The sequence below is a fragment of the Rhinoderma darwinii genome, chromosome 1 (assembly GCF_050947455.1).
Source record: "Rhinoderma darwinii isolate aRhiDar2 chromosome 1, aRhiDar2.hap1, whole genome shotgun sequence".
Classification (NCBI taxonomy): Eukaryota; Metazoa; Chordata; class Amphibia; order Anura; family Rhinodermatidae; genus Rhinoderma; species Rhinoderma darwinii.
The window spans coordinates 639,666,296-639,690,815 of NC_134687.1; the positions used below are offsets into that span (position 1 = coordinate 639,666,296).

General features: G+C 45.5%; 2 protein-coding genes across 2 annotated transcripts in view; one reads left to right on the top strand and one right to left on the bottom strand.

The window, feature by feature from the left end:
* The window catches only part of LOC142694207 (uncharacterized), a 308,282-nt gene that overhangs the window by 42,861 nt on the left and 240,901 nt on the right, over positions 1-24,520 (bottom strand). The gene's annotated exons all lie outside the window — the stretch shown is intronic.
* The window catches only part of LOC142660853 (uncharacterized), a 39,635-nt gene continuing 26,571 nt past the window's right edge, over positions 11,457-24,520 (top strand). The window contains exon 1 of the mRNA XM_075837848.1: positions 11,457-11,645. The gene's annotated coding sequence lies outside the window, so the exon portion shown is untranslated. The remainder of the gene's footprint in view (positions 11,646-24,520) is intronic.

Sequence of the window (24,520 nt, forward strand, 5' to 3'; positions counted from 1 at the left end):
CCTCCACGTGTGGTTTCCCGGCACTCGCTGGATGTCAAAGGTAAAAATCCTATACAAGTTATAAGAGTGCCTTGTTTTAAAGCTCAAGATTACGAGGGCTACACATTGACTAAAAGGGTCTGTGAAAAGACTTCCTATCACCACAAGATTCAAATTAGAACCAAGGATCCACTCATGAGAGGAAAAAAGCACGCTGTAAACCACATCCCCTTAATACATGGGGCTATTTTCCTATTTTGAGAGTTATATCATATTATATATATAAAAAGAATTTCTTTAAAAACATCATTACCAGCTACTCCAAATAGGAACTCTGGCCATTTTGTGATAAAAATAACATATATGGTTGAAAACCGCAAGTGTGAACACAACCCAGCGGTTTTTCATTTGGAATTTCTTATCTTTTCAAAATTGTTCTGTACATATATAGTATGTTGTATATTCATCAGGCAATATCTCTAATGTATTAAAGGTGCCATTGTATGTCTTCTTTCCTGGCCAGGAGGTCTTTTTTAAAAATACTGTTGTTGTATAAATTAATATTGCCGGTATTATCTGGATTCAAAAATTAAATATTATGTTGAATTTTATTTAACCCAAGAGTGCCTAGTTATATTTCTGGATAATTTTTTCTTTTTCTTTTTTCAATAATCTTTATCAGGAATGGCACCGTGCTATATTATATTGCAATTTTGGGTTTGTTAGGTATGGTTTGGTTATAACCACATCTTTTTTCTATATAATTTGAAATAAAGATAGCCTAAAAGGGAAGCACAGTAAAAGACTTAAGTTGCTGTCTGCGGACCGACACTTCAGTCAGGCATTTCTGCGGATGGCAACGATGGAAGCCGAAACACGAGCCACCAGACTACCAGCATCGAGAGACACTTCGCACAGATAATTTGTCGCATTAGACAGTTGGTCAGAAAGATCCACGAACTCTACTTGAGGCGCTCCTGAGAGGAATCCGTGACTGAGTTGTCGAATCCATTCAGCGGATGCCCTGCTGACTCAAGCCATAGAGAAAAATTGTACGTAAGGTGTAGCCAGTAGCCTCAAAGAGAGATCTTAAAAAAAACAAAAAAAACTCAATACGTTGGTACAGTAGGTGAAATGAGACCGTCTGTGGTGAATGCACAGCTTTCATTACGCGTAAGGTAATTGGAACCACCTTTAGAATTTCCACAGCAGAGGAACACTTTGAATTGGAGCTGGATGAGGAACAATTTTCAGTCAGAAAGCTCCCCTTGTGACAAGGCCTCTGTGGAGGGGAGATATATGCAGACCATACTCCTGGGGGGGTGAAAGAGTAGATGAGAGACCGATTTCAGTCGTGCCGACTTGGCCCACATTTGGGGTCTACCACGTGATGAGGACATGGACAGAGAGTCCAGAGGTGGCTAATCAGAAAGGCAAACCAAGATGACTATCACAGACTTGGTGAGGTTAGCAAAATTGCCAACGGGACAGGAATGGGGATGGGCCCGCTCTAGTTCAGTCCACATGGCATGGGCATTACTGAGGTTGGCGGAGGTGCTAGAGCCACAGAGTGTTGGCCAGCATACATCACACAAGGAAGTTGACCCCACCAAAATTATGTCCGCAATTGTTCCTTTTCCTCTTGCTACAATCTGTTAGCCCCCCCCCCCCCCACTTCACAGTCAGCACAAAGCTATCAGTGTGAGATAATAATAATTAAGACGGCTCACACTAAAAACATATAACCTCTTGCATACAATCAAGGGGGGGGGGGGGGGGAACTAACATAGAAAGAGAGCAGGTGTAAAAGGAACAATTGCCGACTGGACGTAAAGCTACTGTGGATTAGCTGTAGCAGAGACGGCACAGGCTTATCTAATGAACTGAGCCAGGCAGCCAGCCCCTTCATCATGTCATCAACACACAAAGAGAGGGGAAGGGGGAGCTCCCAGCATCCTGAAGCTGTGTCGGCACCTCATAGCTAATGAGGGAAGCTCTACTACTGGGACCACATCACAGGACAGAGAAATCTGGACATCCTTGCAGTTTCGAAAGTGAAAGTAGATTAGCAAGTGTCTCTTACATTGCCTAACCTATTAGGATGTTCGATTGTCGTTGGACAACCTTTTTAGGGTAGGACACACTAGGCGTAAACACTGCAGATTTTCTGCAACGGATTAATTGTGGGAAATCCGCAAAGTAATACAGTAGCAGCAATGTGGGTAAGATTTCAACAAATCTCATTTCCACACAGCGGAAATAAACAGCCGACAAAAAACGCACTTATATTGACGTGCGGTGCGGTTTCTTCAACCTAATGCTGCGGAATTGCTGCTTGTGTTGCGGGTTTAACATATTGAATTCACTGGGGTGCTTAAACCCTCATCAAAGTGGTGTTTGTTGCGACATTTGCACAGAAAAAATAAAGTTATACTTACCCAGAATTCCCTGCTTTTTCTCAAGTCTAGCCTCCTTCGATGACGTTTCATCCAATGAGACTGCTGCAGCGGTCACATGGCCTGCAACATCATCCCATGAGGCCAGACTGCGCGCAGAAAAGTGGAAGGGGTAAAATAAATTTTTATTTTTCGGGCGCTGCTTTACGCAGCGGAATTTCCGCCAGAAAAACGCACCACAATGTGGCGCAGTTTTTTGGGACGCCATTCCCTGCAGTGTTTAGGGAGGATACGCTGCATCAAGCTGCACATCATATCCGCCCTGAACATGCTGTTTATGTTGCTACCCTTAAAGGGCTATTCCTAGAATAAAAAAAATTATCACTTATCCAGAGGACAGGTGATAGTTTTCTGATCGCTGGGGGCCCAACCGCTGGGACTCCCTCTGATTGCGAGAATGGTGGTCCTGAACCACAAGATCCTCCTCACTGCACCCCCGCAGTGAGGAACAGCCTGGATGGAGTTGCTCCATTCAATGTCTTACTCATTGTGGTCAAGCAGTGAGAAGGAATAGTGGTTTAGGGACCCCCCAATCTCGTTATAGGTGGGGGGGGGGGTCAAAGTGATCAGTAAATTATCACCTATAAAGAACGTAATTTGTATATCCTGGAGGAAAGAAGGGAAAGGGGGAACTTGATGGAAACCTTCACATATGTTACAGGAGGGAAGAAATGAAACAAGCAAAAGGGAAACAATCTGACATTAGTTGTGGGAGGATCAGAAGCAATGTCAGAAAATATTATTATACTGAAAGAGTTGTAGATGCTCAGAGCAAACTTCCAGCAGACGTGGTTGGAAGATCAGCCTTAAGTAAACATGCCGGGGAGAAACATAGATCTATCCTAAGAGAAAACTAAAAAGGAAGTAATATTGGGACGTCTAAATAGACCATGTGCTCTCCTCCTGCCGTCATCGTCTATTTTACTATGTAGAGGTCATCCTGATCCTCCTACTTGTCATTCTCATTGCTCTACAACATTACTATTGCTGCATTGGTGACATGACACATAACTGACCATATTGGTGGCTGATCTTCAGCTTCCTGACGTCACTTGGAAGGTCTGGACGCTGTTATACAGGACACTGGATACTTCCTATTACTTCCTATTATGTATTGTCCCTTCCCTATGTGTGACTTGTTCTATAATGTAGAAAAGTTTACCTCTCCGCTCAACAGGTAGATGATCTCCAAGGTGAAGTCTAATATTCTTCTGCTCATCTCATTTCTGTCCTTCTCCATCCTTGGTGGGTCATTCAGCAGAAGGAACGTTGTGGAGGAGAAGATGAGAAAACTGGAGGAACTGGAGGATCTAGTACTGCAGACGTCTTTATGAAGAAAGGAGAAGATGGAAATCATACAGGGGACAACATCATGTGTGACATACAGAACCTCACTTATTGATCATTGAGAGAAACATCTTCTCAGAGCCGTCACCACATGGAATAAAGGGGTATTCCCAACACGGACATTTCTCCCCAGGATATGCCAGAAATGTCTGATAGATGCGGCTCCACCGCTGGGTGGCCTTGTTAGGCGGTTTCTATAACTCCTATACAAGTGAATGGAGAGGCACAATCTGTTCAGGTCCTCCTGCTATATAATATGCTGCCAACGGATCAATGTGACAGATGCCCTTTATGAATACACCCCTAAAATAACTTTTCACAGATATCAGAAGTTACGCAAGAGATCCTGGATCTTTAGAGACATCTAAAATTCTTATTTATTCCGTACTAAAGGTCCCGGCAGGTCAGCGCGCGCGTACGGAAGGTCCCAGCAAGCCAGAACATGCGCACGGCAGGTCCTCTTCTGGAGGAGCCCCTGACGTCGCTGTCCATACACAGTGACGTCAGGTGATCCTCCTGGACCGGAATGTGCTGTCAGGGGCAACTCCAGACCCGGGGTCCCAGAGCGGAGTATTAGTATAGGCTCTACTCCGGAAATGTCGGGAAAGCCCCTGATATAAGTGTCCACTTTGCCTTGGACTCCAGCTGTGCTCCTGACATCAGTGTCCAGCTCTGGGGTAGCCCTAGACATCGCTGTCCATATGTGGACAGCAATGTCAGGGAATTCCACAGAGTCCCGGAGCAGAGCCGATAAGGGATGCACGATGCATCGAAACTTTGATACTGTTTCGATACTGTGCATCCCCAAACGATTCGATACCATTGTTTCATGTATTTCGATACTAAGCTGTGCGGCCGCAGAGCTTAGTATAGTAATACATGAATGTATGAGAGCGAGGCTGCGGCTGTGTAATACAGCCATTGCCCCGCTCCTGAATCCTGACAAGTGCGCGGCGTCAGGATGATGCGATGCGGCTATCGCTGCAGTAATGAGCGGCAGCACTGAAGACCGAACATGGCGGGTGCACTGCAAAACACCCCCCATGTTCTGTCTCCAGTGCCTGCGCTCATTAGTGCAGCGGCGGCCGCATCACCTCAGGCTGACCGCGCGTGCACTTATTGTCAGGAGTGGGGCAATGGCTGTATTACACAACCGCAGCCCCGCTCTACAACGGCAGAGGTCAGAGATACCTCTCATCACCGCCGCTATTCTCCTGAATGCTGCGATCAAAGCTGACTGCAGCATTCAGGGGGAAATGAGAAGGGGGTTGCCCCTTGGATCGCGTCACTGGGAATTCCTGTGACGCGATCGAGGGCCATACCATATATGGGCAGACAGCCCAGGGTCCATTGAAGGACCCCAGGGCTGTCTTACCATATTTCCTGTTAGGGCATACTTAGGTATGTCCTAACAACTGCCTATGTACTATATGTACACAGGCTAATGTACTGGCATATATCTGATATATGTCAGTACATTAAAGATTAAAAATAAAATAAGAACATAAAGTATTATTAAAGAGGCTCTGTCACCACATTATAAGTGTCCTATCTCCTACAAAATGAGATTGGCGCTGTAATGTAGGGGACAGCAGTGGTTTTTATTTAGAAAAAAAACGATCTATTTTTACCACTTTATGAGCGATTTTTAGCTTTATGCTAATTAGTTTCTTAATGCCCAAGTGGGCGTATTTTTACTTTAGACCAAGTGGGCGTTGTACAATCAGCGTCATACATTCCTCTGTACAATGCCCACTTGGTCTAAGGTAAAAACACGCCCACTTGGGCATTAAGAAACTAATTAGCATAAAGCTAAAAATCGCTCATAAAGTGGTAAAAATAGATAGTTTTTCTAAATAAAAAGCATTACTGTCACCTACATTACAGCGCCGATCTTCTTATATAGGACACTTATAATGTGGTGACAGAGCCTCTTTAAATAAAAAAAATACACATACACCTTTTTTGCAATAAACATTAAAATAAGTCTCAATACATAAAACATACACATTCGGAATTGGCGCGGCCGTAATAACCTGCACAACAATTTTTTTGCGTCATTTATGATGTGTACGATGTAAAAAAAAGAAAAACTACTTTCACTTATTATTGTGAGGCACGAGGTATTATGAATTTAACCTCCATGTGCCTCACATTAATAGAAATTAACCCCATCATGTACCTCACACATTAACCCATTATGACTGAGAAACATGATTGGGTTAATTACTATTAATGTGAGGCACATTCAAAATTCATCACACCTCACATCAGAAAATAGAAGAACTTTTTTTTTTTTTTAATTACTGCTGGCAAAGTATCGTTTTGGTATCAAAATCGCAATACTACACAAAGTATCTGCATCGAAGTCACAATTCTGGAATCGTGAAATCCCTAGAGCCGTTACTAGCGCTCTGCCCGGGACTCCGCTCTGGGGAAGACCCTGACAACTCCGTCCATATATGGGCAGCGATGTCAGGGAATTCCACAGAGTCCCAGAGCAGAGCCTATACTAGCGCACTGCCCGGGATTCCGCTCTGGGGAAGACCCCAACAACATTGTCCATATATGGATAGCGATGTCAGGGAATTCCACAGGGTCCCGGAACAGAGCCGATGCTAGCGGCTCTGTGTCCCGCTGGACGCAGATGACAGCCTTAGGGGCCGCATGCGGCCCGCAGGCCATGTGCTTGAGACCCCTGGTCGAGACTACTCCACCATCCTTCTCTGTGACTTCCCATCTAACACTATTTTACCCCTCTTACCCATTCTTAACTCTGCTGAAAAGGTAAATCTACCTCTCCCCTCATTCCACCTCTGCGGTCACTGGCTACCCATTACCTACTAAATTAAGTTAAAAATCACATGCAAGGCTGTCAACATCCTGTCCCCTCCATACATCACTGCCACAATCCTGTCCTTGCCATACATCTCTGCTCTAATCTCCCGATACCTACCCATACGTAATCTCTGGTCCCCACAAGACCTTCTTTGCTCTCCTTTTATCTGTTCCTCACATCATCATCTAGAAGATTTCTCCCATGCATCACTCATACTCTGGAACTCTTTAACCCAACACATCAGATCTCTCCCACCATCCAAACCTTCACTAGTAACCTGAGCACCCCCTCTTCAGAAAAGCTTACACCCTGAAATAACGGTGTGAGACGTTTTATATTTCCGGAGATTGCGCGGTGTGAGGGGGTTTATATTTCCGGTGATTGTGCGGTGTGAGGGGTTTATATTTCCGGTGATTGCGCGGTGTGAGGGGTTTTATACTTCCGGTGATTGCGCGGTGTGAGGGGGTTTATATTTCCGGTGATTGCGCGGTGTGAGGGGTTTTATATTTCCGGTGATTGCGCTGTGTGAGGGGTTTTATATTTCCGGTGATTGCGCGGTGTGAGGGGTTTTATATTTCCGGTGATGGCGCGGTGTGAGGGGTTTATATTTCCGGTGATTGCGCGGTGTGAGGGGGTTTATATTTCCGGTGATTGCGCGGTGTGAGGGGTTTATATTTCCGGTGATTGCGCGGTGTGAGGGGTTTATATTTCCGGTGATTGCGCGGTGTGAGGGGTTTATATTTCCGGTGATTGCGCGGTGTGAGGGGGTTTATATTTCCGGTGATTGCGCGGTGTGAGGGGGGTTTATATTTCCGGTGATTGCGCGGTGTGAGGAGGTTTATATTTCCGGTGATTGCGCGGTGTGAGGGGTTTTATATTTCCGGTGATTGCGCGGTGTGAGGGGTTTTATATTTCCGGTGATTGCGCGGTGTGAGGGGTTTTATATTTCCGGTGATTGCGCGGTGTGAGGGGTTTTATATTTCCGGTGATTGCCCGGTGTGAGGGGTTTTATATTTCCGGTGATTGCCCGGTGTGAGGGGTTTTATATTTCCGGTGATTGCGCCGGGTGGGGGGGGGGGGGTTTATATTTCCGGTGATTGCCCGGTGTGAGGGGTTTTATATTTCCGGTGATTGCGCGGTGTGAGGGGTTTATATTTCCGGTGATTGCGCGGTGTGAGTTTATATTTCCGGTGATTGCGCGGTGTGGGGGGTTTATATTTCCGGTGATTGCGCGGTGTGAGGGGTTTATACTTCCGGTGATTGCGCGGTGTGAGGGGTTTATACTTCCGGTGATTGCGCGGTGTGAGGGGTTTTATATTTCCGGTGATTGCGCGGTGTGAGGGGTTTATATTTCCGGTGATTGCGCGGTGTGAGGAGGTTTATATTTCCGGTGATTGCGCGGTGTGAGGGGGTTTATATTTCCGGTGATTGCGCGGTGTGAGGGGTTTTATATTTCCGGTGATGGCGCGGTGTGAGGGGTTTTATATTTCCGGTGATTGCGCCGGGTGGGGGGGGGGGTTTATATTTCCGGTGATTGCCCGGTGTAAGGGGTTTATACTTCCGGTGATTGCGCGGTGTGGGGGGTTTATATTTCCGGTGATTACGCGGTGTGAGGGGTTTTATATTTCCGGTGATTGCGCGGTGTGAGGGGTTTATATTTCCAGTGATTGCGCGGTGTGAGGGGTTTATATTTCCGGTGATTGCGCGGTGTGGGGGGTTTTATATTTCCGGTGATTGCGCGGTGTGAGGGATTTATATTTCCGGTGATTGCGCGGTGTGAGGGGTTTATATTTCCGGTGATTACGCGGTGTGAGGGGTTTTATATTTCCGGTGATTGCGCGGTGTGAGGGGTTTATATTTCCGGTGATTGCGCGGTGTGAGGGGGTTTATATTTCCGGTGATTGCGCGGTGTGAGGGGTTTATATTTCCGGTGATTGCGCGGTGTGAGAGGGTTTATATTTCCGGTGATTGCGCGGTGTGAGGGGTTTATATTTCCGGTGATTGCGCGGTGTGAGGGGGTTTATATTTCCGGTGATTGCACGGTGTGAGGGGGTTTATATTTCCGGTGATTGCGCGGTGTGGGGGGTTTATATTTCCGGTGATTACGCGGTGTGAGGGGTTTTATATTTCCGGTGATTGCGCGGTGTGGGGGGGGTTTATATTTCCGGTGATTGCGGGGTGTGAGGGGATTTATATTTCCCGTGATTGCGCGGTGTGGGGGTTTATATTTCCGGTGATTGCGCGGTGTGAGGGGTTTTATATTTCCGGTGATTGCGCGGTATGAGGGGTTTATATTTCCGGTGATTGCGCGGTGTGAGGGGTTTATATTTCCGGTGATTGCGCGGTGTGAGGGGTTTTATATTTCCGGTGATTGCGCGGTGTGGGGGGTTTTATATTTCCGGTGATTGCGCGGTGTGGGGGGGTTTATATTTCCGGTGATTACGCGGTGTGAGGGGTTTTATATTTCCGGTGATTGCGCGGTGTGAGGGGTTTATATTTCCGGTGATTGCGCGGTGTGAGGGGTTTATATTTCCGGTGATTGCGCGGTGTGAGGGGTTTATATTTCCGGTGATTACGCGGTGTGAGGGGTTTTATATTTCCGGTGATTGCGCGGTGTGAGGGGTTTATATTTCCGGTGATTGCGCGGTGTGAGAGGGTTTATATTTCCGGTGATTTCGCGGTGTGAGGGGTTTATATTTCCGGTGATTGCGCGGTGTGAGGGGGTTTATATTTCCGGTGATTGCGCGGTGTGAGGGGGTTTATATTTCCGGTGATTGCGCGGTGTGAGGGGGTTTATATTTCCGGTGATTGCGCGGTGTGGGGGGTTTATATTTCCGGTGATTACGCGGTGTGAGGGGTTTTATATTTCCGGTGATTGCGCGGTGTGGGGGGGGGGGTTTATATTTCCGGTGATTGCGGGGTGTGAGGGGATTTATATTTCCCGTGATTGCGCGGTGTGGGGGTTTATATTTCCGGTGATTGCGCGGTGTGAGGGGTTTATATTTCCGGTGATTGCGCGGTGTGAGGGGTTTTATATTTCCGGTGATTGCGCGGTATGAGGGGTTTATATTTCTGGTGATTGCGCGGTGTGAGGGGTTTATATTTCCGGTGATTGCGCGGTGTGAGGGGTTTTATATTTCCGGTGATTGCGCGGTGTGGGGGGTTTATATTTCCGGTGATTGCGTGGTGTGAGGGGTTTATATTTCCGGTGATTGCGCGGTATGAGGGGTTTATATTTCCGGTGATTGCGCGGTGTGAGGGGTTTTATATTTCCGGTGATTGCGCGGTGTGAGGGGGTTTATATTTCCGGTGATTGCGCGGTGTGAGGGGGTTTATATTTCCGGTGATTGCGCGGTGTGAGGGGGTTTATATTTCTGGTGATTGCGCGGTGTGGGGGGGTTTATATTTCTGGTGATTACGCGGTGCGAGGGGTTTATATTTCCGGTGATTGCGCGGTGTGAGGGGTTTTATATTTCCGGTGATTGCGCGGTGTGAGGGGTTATATTTCTGGTGATTGCGCGGTGTGAGGGGTTTATATTTCCGGTGATTGCGCGGTGTGAGGGGTTTATATTTCCAGTGATTGCACGGTGTGAGGGGTTTATATTTCCGGTGATTGCGAGGTGTGAGGGGGTTTATATTTCCGGTGATTGCGTGGTGTGAGGGGGTTTATATTTCCGGTGATTGCGCGGTGTGAGGAGTTTTATATTTCCAGGGATTGCGCGGTGTGAGGGGTTTTATATTTCCGGTGATTGCGCGGTGTGAGGGTTTTATATTTCCGGTGATTGCGCGGTGTGAGGGGGTTTATATTTCCGGTGATTGCGCGGTGTGGGGGGTTTATATTTCCGGTGATTGCGCGGTGTAAGGGGTTTATATTTCCGGTGATTGCGCGGTGTGAGGGTTTTATATTTCTGGTGATTGCGCGGTGTGAGGGGTTTTATATTTCCGGTGATTGCGCAGTGTGGGGGGGGTTTATATTTCCGGTGATTGCGCGGTGTGAGGGGTTTTTGTGGGACGAGCTATAGATTTTGATGGTGACATTTTGGGTGCATATGACTTTTTATTCCATATGTTGGAGAAGCGCGGCGGCTAAACACCGCGACTATTTCTTTCGCGAGTTAAGTAACTTGGTATTTTAATAATTTGGACTTTAACGGATGTGGCGATTACGTTACTTATTTTTAACGCTTACATTATTCTTTATAAGGAAGAAAAAAACAAAAAAAAAAACGTACTATAGTGGTAACCGATCATCGCACAATTTCTTCGGAGGACAGAGGAAGCCCCCGTATTTCTGTCTAACTGATCAGATGCCGCAGTCGCTATCACAGCATCCGAGGGGTTAAACGGCCAGGATTGCATTTGTGTCCTATTTTGGCCGTTGTAGGAACCGTGTACGGTGCAGGCTCCGCTCCTTCTAGTGTGACGGCGCACGTACAGCCAAATACTATAGATCTGACGTCACCAAGGGGTTAAACCCCTTATATTTCATATTTACAGAGCTTAAAATAAATAACAATAATTACCAACTGTGCCAAACAAAAACGCACCAAAACCGGACAGAAATGACCTCATGTAACCTTACCTTGCTACTGCATCATGGGAAATCTCTGATAACAAAGTGAACACTAAACAACAGCGGTGAACAGAAGCCACGTACACCCGACCAGCGCCGCTCTCTACCTCATAGACGGAAACAGCTGAAGGACCTGTGGTGACGTCACGACCATGTGACCGGGTCGTGAGGGGCGGAGCTTGTCAGTGGATAGTCCTGACCCCCTCACAGTGCTCCGCCCCTCATGTCACGTGATCATGATCGCGTTACACAGCACATGTGCTCCGCCCTCTTCACAGGGGCTTCAGCTATTTCCGTGTATGAGGTAGAGAGCAGCGCTGGTCGGGCGTTCTCTCTGTTATCAGTCACCCCTGTATGAGTGTGTGTATACAGAGAGCTGTCAATCATTGAGTAACCCCGCCCACTGGACTCCTAGCCGGGATTTAACCCCTCCAGTGCCGGCCTCTTTGGGGTAAGTTGTTATTTCCGGTCTTTGTAGAGGTCGGGTGTTTTGTGGGACGAGTCGTGTTTTGTAATGACATAATATTCGCTACTTACAACTTATTCACTGACTTTCTTGTTAATGTCGCTCACCGTGCTGGATACCTGCTCTGTTTATGTTTTTTACTTTGCTTTAGAGAAATTGGAAAAGGGGTTTTTATATGTTTACATTTTTTTTGTACATAACTAAAAACTTTATGTAAAAAAAATTGTATTAGGGCCTGTTCACATCAGCGTTGCCCTTCCATTGAGGGGTCCGTCTGAGGTTTCCGTCAGGTTAACCCCTCAACGGACGGAAACTTTAGCTTCCGTTTCCCTCATTTCCGTCGGTCACCGTTGTGTCAGGGTTCCGTTGTTTTGACGGAATCAATAGCGCAGTCCGTTCCGTCAAAACAACGGAACCCTGTCACAATGGTGACCAACGTTTCCGTCACCATTGAGATCAATGGTGAGGGAAACAAAAGCTAAGGTTTCCGTCCGTTGAGGGGTTAACCTGACGGAAACCTCCGACGGAAGAGCATCGCTGATGTGAACAAGCCCTTACTCCCCTGGGGGAGATGAACTAGTGATGGTAAGATCCAGGGGCGTAGCTAAAGGCTCATGGGCTGTGGTGTAAGAATTAGGGTATGTGCACACACACTAATTACGTCCGTAATTGACGGACGTATTTCGGCCGCAAGTACCGGACCGAACACAGTGCAGGGAGCCGGGCTCCTAGCATCATACTTATGTACGATGCTAGGAGTCCCTGCCTCTCTGCAGGACAACTGTCCCGTACTGTAATCATGTTTTCAGTACGGGACAGTAGTTCCACGGAGAGGCAGGGACTCCTAGCATCGTACATTAGTATGATGCTAGGAGCCCTGCACTGTGTTCGGTCCACTACTTGCGGCCGAAATACGTCCGTCAATTACGGACGTAATTAGTGTGTGTGCACATACCCTTAAAGAGGCTCTGTCACCACATTATAAGTGGCCTATCTTGTACATGATGTGATCGGCGCTGTAATGTAGATAACAGTGGTCCTAGTAATAAAGAGGCTCTGTCACCACATTATATCTTGTACATGATGTGATCGGCGCTGTAATGTAGAGAACAGTGGTCCTAGTAATAAAGAGGCTCTGTCACCACATTATAAGTGGCCTATATTGTACATGATGTGATCAGCGCTGTAATGTAGATAACAGTGGTCCTAGTAATAAAGAGGCTCTGTCACCACATTATAAGTGGCCTATATTGTACATGATGTGATCGGCGCTGTAATGTAGATAACAGTGGTCCTAGTAATAAAGAGGCTCTGTCACCACATTATAAGTGGCCTATATTGTACATGATGTGATCGGCGCTGTAATGTGGATAACAGTGGTACTAGTAATAAAGAGGCTCTGTCACCACATTATAAGTGCCCTATCTTGTACATGGTGTGATCGGCGCTGTAATGTGGATAACAGTGGTACTAGTAATAAAGAGGCTCTGTCACCACATTATAAGTGTTCTATATTGTACATGATGTGATCGGCGCTGTAATGTAGATAACAGTGGTCCTAGTAATAAAGAGGCTCTGTCACCACATTATATCTTGTACATGATGTGATCGGCGCTGTAATGTAGAGAACAGTGGTCCTAGTAATAAAGAGGCTCTGTCACCACATTATAAGTGGCCTATATTGAACATGATGTGATCAGCGCTGTAATGTAGATAACAGTGGTCCTAGTAATAAAGAGGCTCTGTCACCACATTATAAGTGGCCTATATTGTACATGATGTGATCGGCGCTGTAATGTAGATAACAGTGGTCCTAGTAATAAAGAGGCTCTGTCACCACATTATAAGTGGCCTATATTGTACATGATGTGATCGGCGCTGTAATGTGGATAACAGTGGTACTAGTAATAAAGAGGCTCTGTCACCACATTATAAGTGCCCTATCTTGTACATGGTGTGATCGGCGCTGTAATGTGGATAACAGTGGTACTAGTAATAAAGAGGCTCTGTCACCACATTATAAGTGTTCTATATTGTACATGATGTGATCGGCGCTGTAATGTAGATAACAGTGGTCCTAGTAATAAAGAGGCTCTGTCACCACATTATAAGTGTTCTATATTGTACATGATGTGATCGTCGCTGTAATGTAGATTACAGCAGTGTTTTTTATTTAGAAAAACGATCATTTTTGACGGAGTTATGACCTATATTAGCTTTATGCTAATGACTTTCTCAATGGACAACTGGGCGTGTTTTACTATATAACCAAGTGGGCGTTGTGGAGAGGAGTGTATGACGCTGACCAATCAGTGACCAATCAGCGTCATACACTTCTCTCCATTTATTTACACAGCACATAGTGATATAGCTATATCGCTGCGTGCAGCCATATAAACACACTATAATGCTACTCGTGTCATGACAATGAATATACATTACCTCCAGCCAGGACGTGACGTGTATTCAGAATCCTTCCTGACACTTCGCTAACACAATCCCGACACTACAGCACAGCAAGTCTAATCTCGCGAGATTACGCTGTAAACTGTAATTTCACATGAGATTACGCTTGCTGTGCTGTAGTGTCGGGATTGTATTAGCGAAGTGTTAGGAAGGATTCTGAATACACATCACGTCCTGGCTGGTAGTGATGTATATTCACGGTCAGGACACTGCAGTAATGTTAGTGTTTGTGTATGTGGCTGCACATAGTGATATATCTATATCGCTATCTGCTGTGTAAATGAATGGAGAGGAGTGTATGACGCTGATTGGTCACTGATTGGTCAGCGTCATACACTTCTCTCCACAACGCCCACTTGGCCATATAGTAAAACACGCCCAGTTGTCCATTAAGAAACACATTAACATAAAGCTTATATAGGTCATAACTCCGTCAAAAATGATCGTTTTTCTAAATAAAAAACACTGTTGTGATCTACATCATGTACAATATATAATGTGGTGACAGAGACTTTTTCAGCTTCAGCTCCCCTACCCCTCCCCAACACCACAAGATCCCTGCCGCACCTATGCTCAGCCACCTTGCCCAACAGCTCTCATAGATGCCCAAACAGTATAATGTCCCCCTAGCTGCCCCCATACAGTATGACGCTCCCCATAGCCGCCCCACCAAGTATAATGGCCACATAGCAAACCCCATACAGTATAATGCCCCTCATAGCTGCCCTACACCGTATAATACCCCCAATAAATGCCCCAATACAGTATAATGCCCCCATAGCAGCCCCATACATTATAATGCCCCACACAGTATAAAGCCCCCCTTAGCTGCCCCCACAGTGTAATGCCCCATAGCTGCCCCACACAGTATAAAGCCCCCATAAATGCCCCCATACAGTATAATGCTCCTCATAGCTGCCCAACACAGTATAATGCCCCAGTGTAAAGCCCCATAGCTGCCCCACACAGTATAAAGCCCCCATAAATGTCCCCATACAGTATAATGCCCCCATAGCAGCCCCATACAGTATAATGCCCCTCATAGTTGCCCTACACAGTATAATGCCCCCAATAAATGCCCTAATACAGTATAATGCCCCCATAGCAGCCCCATACAGTATAATTCCCCCACACAGTATAAATCCCCCTTTAGCTGCCCCATACAGTGTAATGCCCCATAGCTGCCCCATACAGTATAATGCCCCATAGCTGCCCCCACACAGTATAATGCCCCATAGCTGCCCCACACAGTATAAAGCCCCCATAAATGTCCCCATACAGTATAATGCCCCCATAGCAGCCTCACACAGTATAATGCCCCATAGCTGCCCCCACACAGTATAATGCCCCTTATAGCTGCCCCACACACAGTATAATGCCCCCTTAGCTGTCCGACACAGTATAATGCCCCATAGCGGTCTCCCCACAGTGTAATGCTGCCATCATAGCTGCCCCACACACAGTATAATGCCCCCTTAGCTGTCCGACACAGTATAATGCCCCATAGCTGTCTCCCCACAGTGTAATGCTGCCATCATATCAGCCCCCCATACATGTCGCCCCACAGTCTAATGCCCCCATAGCAGACCCCATACAGTATAATGCTCCTCATAGCTGCCCAACACAGTATAATGCCCCCATACAGTATAATGCCCCTCATAGCTGCCCCCACACAGTATAATGCTCCATAGCTGTCTCCCCACAGCGTAATGCCCCCATAGCTGCCACCATATCAGCCCTCTATACAGTATAATGCCCCCATAGCAGACCCCATACAGTATAATGCCCCTTATAGCTGACCATCACAGTATAATGCCCCTATAGCAGCCCCACATAGCATAATGCCCCCATAGCTGCCACCAGATCAGCCTCCCATACCTGTTGCCCCACAGCGTAATGCCCCATAGCTGCCACCATATCAGCCCCCTATACAGTATAATGCCCCCATAGCAGACCCCATACAGTATAATGCCCCTCATAGCTGACCATCACAGTATAATGCCCCCCTAGCAGCCCCACACAGCATAATGCCCCTCATAGTTGCCACCATATCAGCCCCCCCCATACAGTATAATGCCCCCATATGTGCATCATAAAAAAATTATAAAATTACTTACCTATCCCCGTTTCCGCGATGGATGGAGGAGGAGAGCCTTCTCCTCCTTTGCCCTGTGTTATGAGTGACTCCGCGCAGACAGGCGCGATGACGTCACTAAATTGCGCCTGCCTGCTCCGAGCCGCTAATGGCTCACGACACCATGAATGCTGGAGGAAGGAGCCGTCAGCTCCTTGCTCCAGTATTAAATTCAACTGGATCTGCGTTCTGAGGATGCAAATACAGTTGGAACCGTGACCTCAGTGAGTGGTACACGACCCCACAGGGTGTCACGAACCACAGTTTGTAATGTATTGTATCGTGCAGTTTGTGTTTGCGGTGGAAAGATGAGAGGGGGGGACCTGTAATTTAAAGGCCCCCCTCTCCTCTCTGCACCGCAAACAGACACTACAATACAACACACTTGAATTACGGGCCCCCTCTGCAGCTCACCTGGAGTCCTCCATGCTCTTCCGCACCATCTCTTCCACAGTGGCTGGAATGCCCCTCACGTTACGGTCACATGGTACACTGAGTGAACCATGTGACTGTGACGTTTAAAGGAGCCCTGCCCGTAGCCAGGGAGTGCTGGCATCACGGCACATAAATAATTAATTTTAGTTGCGCTATGTGGCAATGGGGGCCCTGTATGCCCCCAAGGCTTGGTCCGGTGGCAGGTGTGACCGCTGCGACCCTTATAGCTACGCTACTGATTAGATCGCTAGTATAATACACTGTAATACTTATGTATCGCAGTCGGGGGCGTAACTAGGAAAGACTGGGCCCCAAACTCTTGACCGGGGACCCGCCCGGGTGCCAAAAGCAGCCCCCCTTATAGATAGTGCATCCTGTAGAATGTGCCATACAGCCCCCCTGTAGACAGTGCTATAGAGCCCCGCCTATAGACAGTGTCACATCCAATTTGTAGATAGCGCCCCCCACCTCCCCCTTGTAGATAGTGCCACACACAGACCCCTGTAGATTGCATCACACTCAGCCCCCTTTAGATAGAGCCACAGCCCTCCCCCTTGTGTATAGTGCCACACGGCTCCCCCTTGTGTATAGTGCCACACGGCTCCCCCTTGTGTATAGTGCCACACGGCTCCCCCTTGTTTATAGTGCCACACGGCTCCCCCTTGTGTATAGTGCCACACGGCTCCCCCTTGTGTATAGTGCCACACGGCTCCCCCTTGTGTATGGTGCCACAAGGCAATGGCGCATCTGAGAAAGTTGTATCAGCCAGGGAGATGTCAATCAAACATGGAAAGGTGGGTTTGGAGGCAGGACTATGTGACTCTTCAGGATAACTACACCGCCCCATGACCGTTTAATGAGTAATTAGCATATAGTGTGCGCCGTTTTAAAAGTGGATTTTAAAGATTTTGCTGTATCTGAAAAAAACATACAAGGGAATGTTTGGAAATATTGTCAGGTCATGTATTACCGCATGGTGGAGTGGAGGTTCAAGGGTTTAAAACTACCAGACCGTTTCCCATGAAATATACAATGAATTGAGAACAATTCCATCTGCCCTGCAATTTTGTTATTATAAATATATTCTATATAATTACAGATCCAGAACCAAGCTCGTACATATACACAGTACCACAACCGAGCTCAGTACATAAATACAACACTAGAACCAAGCTCAGTACATATATACAGCACCAGAACAAGGCTCAGTACATAAATACAGCATTAGAACCAAGCCCATACATATATACAGCACCAGAACCAACCTCAGTACATATATACAATACCAGAACAAACCTCCGTACAAATATACATCCCCAGAACCAAGCTCAGTACATATATACATCCCCAGAACCAAGTTGAGTACATATATACAGCACCAGAAGCAAGCTCAGTACATATATACAACACCAGAACTAAGCTCAGTACATATATACAACACCAGAACAAATACAGCTCATTTTAGTGCAACCACTGCCATATAGGTTTGTACAGCTAAAAACTACAGCTCCGAGAATGGCCCAAACAATAGTAAGGATATGCTGGGAGATGCTGTTTCACAAAAAAAAAAAATCATACCACCTATCTCGCTGCAGATCATACAGTGACTACAGTGCTGATTAGTGGCAGAATAAACATTTACATTAACCCCTTCCCGCACCTTGACGTTAATGCACGTCAATGTGAGCAGTCACTTCGCGCACTTTGACGTGCAGTAACGTCAGCGCTTTGACAGTTAACCGCCGCGCGGCGCTACACCGCAGCGGCGGTTAACTGTGCAGGGTGTCTGCCCTGCTTCCCCCGTTGCTGATCAGCCGCCCATCGCCGCTGATTTCGGCAGTTAACCCCTTAATTGCGGCGTTCGATTTTGAACACCACAATTAAGGTGTTTAGCGCTGATCTGCAGCCCCCATGTGAAATCACGGGGGCTGGCGATGGTACCCATGGCAACCAGACCCCAAAATAATGGCTTCCGGGCTGCCATGTACAGAAGCCTATGAGGACCACCCGGAGGGTGGTCGTCGTAGGCTTCCTGTCAGTGTGACTGTCACGTCACAATGACAGTTGGAATGCATTACACTACGTAGGTAGTGTAATGTATTCCAGCAGCGATCAGAGCTGCAAGTCTAAGTGTCCCCTAGTGGGACAAGTGAAAAAAGTAAAAAAAAGAATAAAAATGTTTTAAAAAAAGTGTAAAAATAAAAGTTATAAGTGACATAAACATGAACTGCTTTTTTTCCTATAATAAGTCTTTTATTATAGGAAAAAAAATGAACACGTAAAAAAAAAAGTGCACATATTTGGTATCACCGCGTTCGTAACGACCCCAACTATAAAACTATAATATTATTTTTCCCGCACGGTGAACACCACAAAATAATAAACGAAAAACAATGCCAGAATCACTATTTTTTGGTCACCACCCCTCCCAAAATATGTAATAAAAATTGATCAAAAAGTCGCATGTACGCCAAAATAGTACCGATACAAACTGCAACCCGTCCCGCAAAAAACAAGCCCTTACACAGCTTTTTTGACTGAAAAATAAAAAAGTTATGGCTCTCAGAATATGGTGACAGAAAATAATTTATTTTCTAAATAAGTTATTTTCTTGCGCAAACGCTGCAAAACATAAAAAAACGATATACATATGGTATCGCCGTAAGCGCACCGACCCGCAGAATAATATATAATGGTCATTTATAGCCCAGGGTGAACGCTGTAAAAAATAAATAAAAATCATTGTCAGAATTGATGGTTTTTGGTCACCTGGCTTGCCGAAAAATGGAACAAAAAGTGATCAAAAAAATGGCATGTACCCCAAAATGGTACCAATGAAATCTACAGATTGTCCCGCAAAGAATAAGCCCCCACACAGCTCCGGTGGTGAAAAAATAAAAAAAGTTCTGGCTCCCAGATTATTGCGATGCAAAATGTGCAGTGTTCCAAAAGCGGATAAGATCGGGCGCCATTTATAATATAAGTGCCACAAAGGCCACATATCTGCGGATTATTATTTATTTACCGCTTTATTATACATTCTTATTATGCCCCTGATGTACCCTGCCCAGCCTACATTTGCCCCCACATTATAAACTGAAATACCAGCAAAACGCCAGAGCTTCTACCAAGCAAAATCTGCGCTCCAAAAGCCAAATAGCGTCCCTCCCTTCTGAGCCCTACAGTCTGCCCAAACAGCCGTTTACGTCCGCCGATATGGCATCGCCATACCCGGGAGAACCCGGTTAAAATTTTATGAGGTATTTGTGGCACAAACTGGGCACAACATATAGTGCACTAAAATGGCACATCAGTGGAAAATTGTAATTTTCACTCTGCACCATCCGCTGCGCATTAAACCCTTCGCGCACCATGACTTAATAACATGTTGTGGTGTGGGGGGTGATGTATGGAGCATCTCACGCGCTGAGCCCGCACCATACGCTGCGGGTGTCAGCTGTGTATTACAGCTGTTACCCGGGACTAACGGACAGAAACAGCAAACACGCTGTTACAGGTGCCTGTAAAAATGACAATATACTAATGTATTGCAGTGTATTCTACCAGTGATCTAACGATTGCTGGTTCAAGTCTCCTATGGGGACTAATAAAATGTGTAAAAACAAAAGTAAATAGTTATTATTAGTGGAAAAAATTAAATAAATATTTAAAGTCCAAAAAGAAACCCTTTTCACATTTTTTCTCTAAAGTAATGTAAAAAAATACACAAAATTGGTATCGCTGCGTCCGTAAAAGTCCAAGCTATTACAATATACCATTATTGAACTCGCACGGTGAACGCCGTGAAAAATAAAGAATTTTAAACTGCAAAATCACAGTTTTTTTGGTCACCGCTCTACCAAAAAATGTAATAAAAAGTGCTCAAAAAGTCTTATGTACCAAAAAATGGTACCAATAAAAACTACAGCTCGTCCCGCAAAAAATAAGCCCCCACACCACTCTATTGACGGGAAAATAAAAACGTTATGGCTCTCGGAAAGCGGGGAGGAAAAACGAAAAAGAAAAAGAAAAACATGGTTCAGTTCGGAAAGGGTTAATTACTTTCTAATGAAAAAAACATTTATGACCACATGTGGGGTATAGCCGTACTCGGGGAGAAATTGCTTTACAAATGTTGGGGTGCATTTTCTCCTTTATCCTTTGTGAAATTGAAAAAATTCAACATTTTAGTGGAAATAATGTTGATATTAATTTTCACGGCCTAATTCTAAGGGTATGTGCACACACACTAATTACGTCCGTAATTGGCGGACGTATTTCGGCCGCAAGTACCGGACCGAACACAGTGCAGGGAGCCGGGCTCCTAGCATCATAGTTATGTACGATGCTAGGAGTCCCTGCCTCGCTGCAGGACAACTGTCCCGTACTGAAAACATGATTACAGTACGGGACAGTTGTCCTGCAGCGAGGCAGGGACTCCTAGCATCGTACATAACTATGATGCTAGGAGCCCGGCTCCCTGCAGTGTGTTCGGTCCGGGACTTGCGGCCGAAATACGTCCGTCAATTACGGACGTAATTAGTGTGTGTGCACATACCCTAATAAATTCTGCAAAAGACGTGTGGAACCTAAATTCTCACTATACCCCTAGATAGATTCCTTAAGTGGTGTAGTTTCTCAAATGGGGTTACTTTTGGGGGGCTTCCACTGTTTCAGTCTCTCTGTGGCTTTGCAAATTCGACATGACACGCAAAAACTATTCCAGCTAAATTTGAGCTCCAAAAGTCAAATAGCGCTCCTTCCGTTCTAAGCCCCGGTGTGGGTCCAAACAGCAGTTTATTACCACATATGTGGTATTTACGTAATCAGGAGAAATTGCTTTACAAATGCTGGGGTGCTTTTTCTCCTTTATTCTAAGTTCTTACAGAAAAGTAGATTTTTACCGTTACAGACTAATTCCAATGAATTCAGCAAAACAACTGTGGGGTCAAAATGCTAACTTTACCCATAGAAAAATTCCTTGAGGGGTGTAGTTTCCAAAATGGGGTCACTATTGGGGGGTTTCCACGGTTTTCATCCCTCCAGTGCATTGCAAACGTGACATGGCACTGAAAACTATTCCAGCAAAATCAGAAATCCAAAATCCAAATGGCGCTCCTTCCCTTCTGATTCCTGCTGTGGGTCTAAACAGCAGTTTATTACCACATATGGGGTATTGCTATAATCGGAAGAAATTGCTTTACATATGTTGGGGTGCTTTTTCTACTTTATTCCTTGCAAAAATTAAAAATTTATACGTTTTTTCACAAATAAAGAAGATTTTCATCTTCACATACGAATCCTAACTATACCCATAGATAAATTCCTTGAGGGGTATAGTTTCCAAAATGGGGTCACTTTTGGGGGGTTTCCACTGTTTTGGCACCACAAGACCTCTACAAACCTGACATGGTGCCTAAAATATATTCTAAAAAAAGGAGGCCCCAAAATCCACTAGGTGCTCCTTTGCTTCTGAGGCCTGTGTTTCAGTCCATTACCGCACTAGGGCCACATGTGGGATATTTCTAAAAACTGCAGAATCTGGGCAATAAATATTGAGTTGCATTTCTTGGGTAAAACCTTCTGTGGTACAGAAAAAATGTAGTACAAATGAATTTTTGAAAAAAAATAAATGAAATTTGTAAATTTCACCTCTACTTTGCTTTAATTCCTGTGAAACACTTAAAAGGTTAAAACACTTTCTGAATGGTGTTTTGAATACTTTGAGGGGTGCAGTTTTTAAAATGGGGCGATTTATGGGGACTTTCTAATATATAAGACCCTCAAAGCCACTTCAGAACTGAACTGGTCCCTGAAAAAATAGGCTTTTGAAATTTTCTTGAAAATATGAGAAATTGCTGCTAAAGTTCTAAGCCTTGTAACGTCCTAGAAAAATAAAAGAATGTTCAAAAAACGATGCAAACATAAAGTAGACCTATGGGAAATATAAACTAGTAAGTATTTTGTGTGGTATTACTATCTATTTTACAAGTAGATACATTTACATTTAGAAAAATGCTAATTTTTGCTAATTTTCTCTAAATCTTGGTGTTTTTTACAAATAAATATTGAATTTATCGACCACATTTTTTCCCTAACATAAAGTACAATATGTCACGAGAAAACAATCTCAGAATCACTTGGATAGGCAAAAGCATTCCGGAGTTATTACCACATAAAGTGACACATGTCAGATTTGAAAAATCGGCTTCGTCCTGAAGGCCAAAACAGGCTCAGTCCTGAAGGGGTTAAGTGGCTCACCGGTGACGTCTCAGATTCTAGTGCTTTTCTTCTCCCTCTGGTCCAGACCTCTATGATGGATTTCTCCCGGCCATGACCCATTTCTTCAGTTTTCCGCTCAGATGTCTTCAGCTTCTCACTTTTAAAACATTTCTGCACCTATAAACGAAGTTAAAATTCTCAACACCTCTAAATATAATAAAGCACCATACACTGTGTCCCTGATTGTAATAGTACCATACACTGTGTAACACACACACACACACACACACACACACACACACACACCGTGCACCCTGTACATAGTGACCCCATAGAGCCTCTGTAGATAGTGCCTACGTAGAAGCCCCTGTAGATAGTGTCCCACATACAGCCCTCTATATGTGGGCGCTATCTACAGACTCCAGAGCTGCAAGGCAATAGTGCTAACCACTGAGCCACCGTGCTGCGCTACATATAGCTTCCCCTATAGATAGTGCTCCACGTATAGCCCACCCCTGTAGATAGTGTCTCACATATAGCTCCGCCTGTAGACAGTACCCTACATATAGCCCCCCTGTAGCTAGAGCCCCACAGGTAACCCACACCTGTATATAGTGTCCCACATATAGCCCACCCCTATAGAAAGTGCCCTAAAAATAGCTCCCCTATAGATAGTGCTCTACATATAGCCCATCCCTGTATATAGTGTCTCACCTATAGCTCCCCCTGTATATAGTGCCCCACATATAGACCCCCCCCCTGTATATAGTGTCCCACATCCCCACATATAGACCCCCGTAGATAGTGGCCCACATATAGACCCCTCCTGTAGATAGTGCCCCACATATAGACCCCCCCTCTATATAGTGGCCCACATCCCCACATATAGACCCCCCCCTGTAGATAGTGCCTCACATCCCCACATATAGACCCCCCTGTATACAGTGACCCATGGTGTAGCTCCATGGTATGAGACCCCTCCTCCCGTGCACGCCTCCAGCAGCCGAGCCACGCAAGATAGGTGGGGAGCAAGAAACTACTCCCCCCGTCTGACGTGTCGCCGCGACAAGGGCAGACACAGGGAGTGGGGCAAAGAATAAGACCATACTGAAGTACCAGAACACTGTATATTCACAACCCTGATTTCAGAATCGTAATTTTAAAAGATATTGCGGAAAGTGGAAATGAAAAAACTGAATACGCCGATAAAAAGCCGAGCCAAAGCGTCTCGTTGCTAAGCAACTGTACAGCACAGGAATAGCGAATGCTGTCCGAGGTGCTGAAAGAAGTAACAAGACAGTCAAAGCAGCGGCCGCTGTCCAGAGTGCTGAAAGTAGCTGGAAAGGCCCTGAAGCAGCACAGAAACTGGAACAAAGTACCGAAAAGAAATAAGGGTGCTGTGAAAGTGAGAATTGGTGAAAAAAATAAAAACGTGCAAATAAGTGAGCATGCGAAAAAATGGTGTAACAAATGTGTAAAGATTGTATAAGGAAGCATATTTATTAGTAAACAAATGATGAAATAACACAAAGTGCATACACTATAGTAAATAAATGTAAATGTGCTAACATATTATGGCTTGAGAAGTTACGCCGTTGCAAGC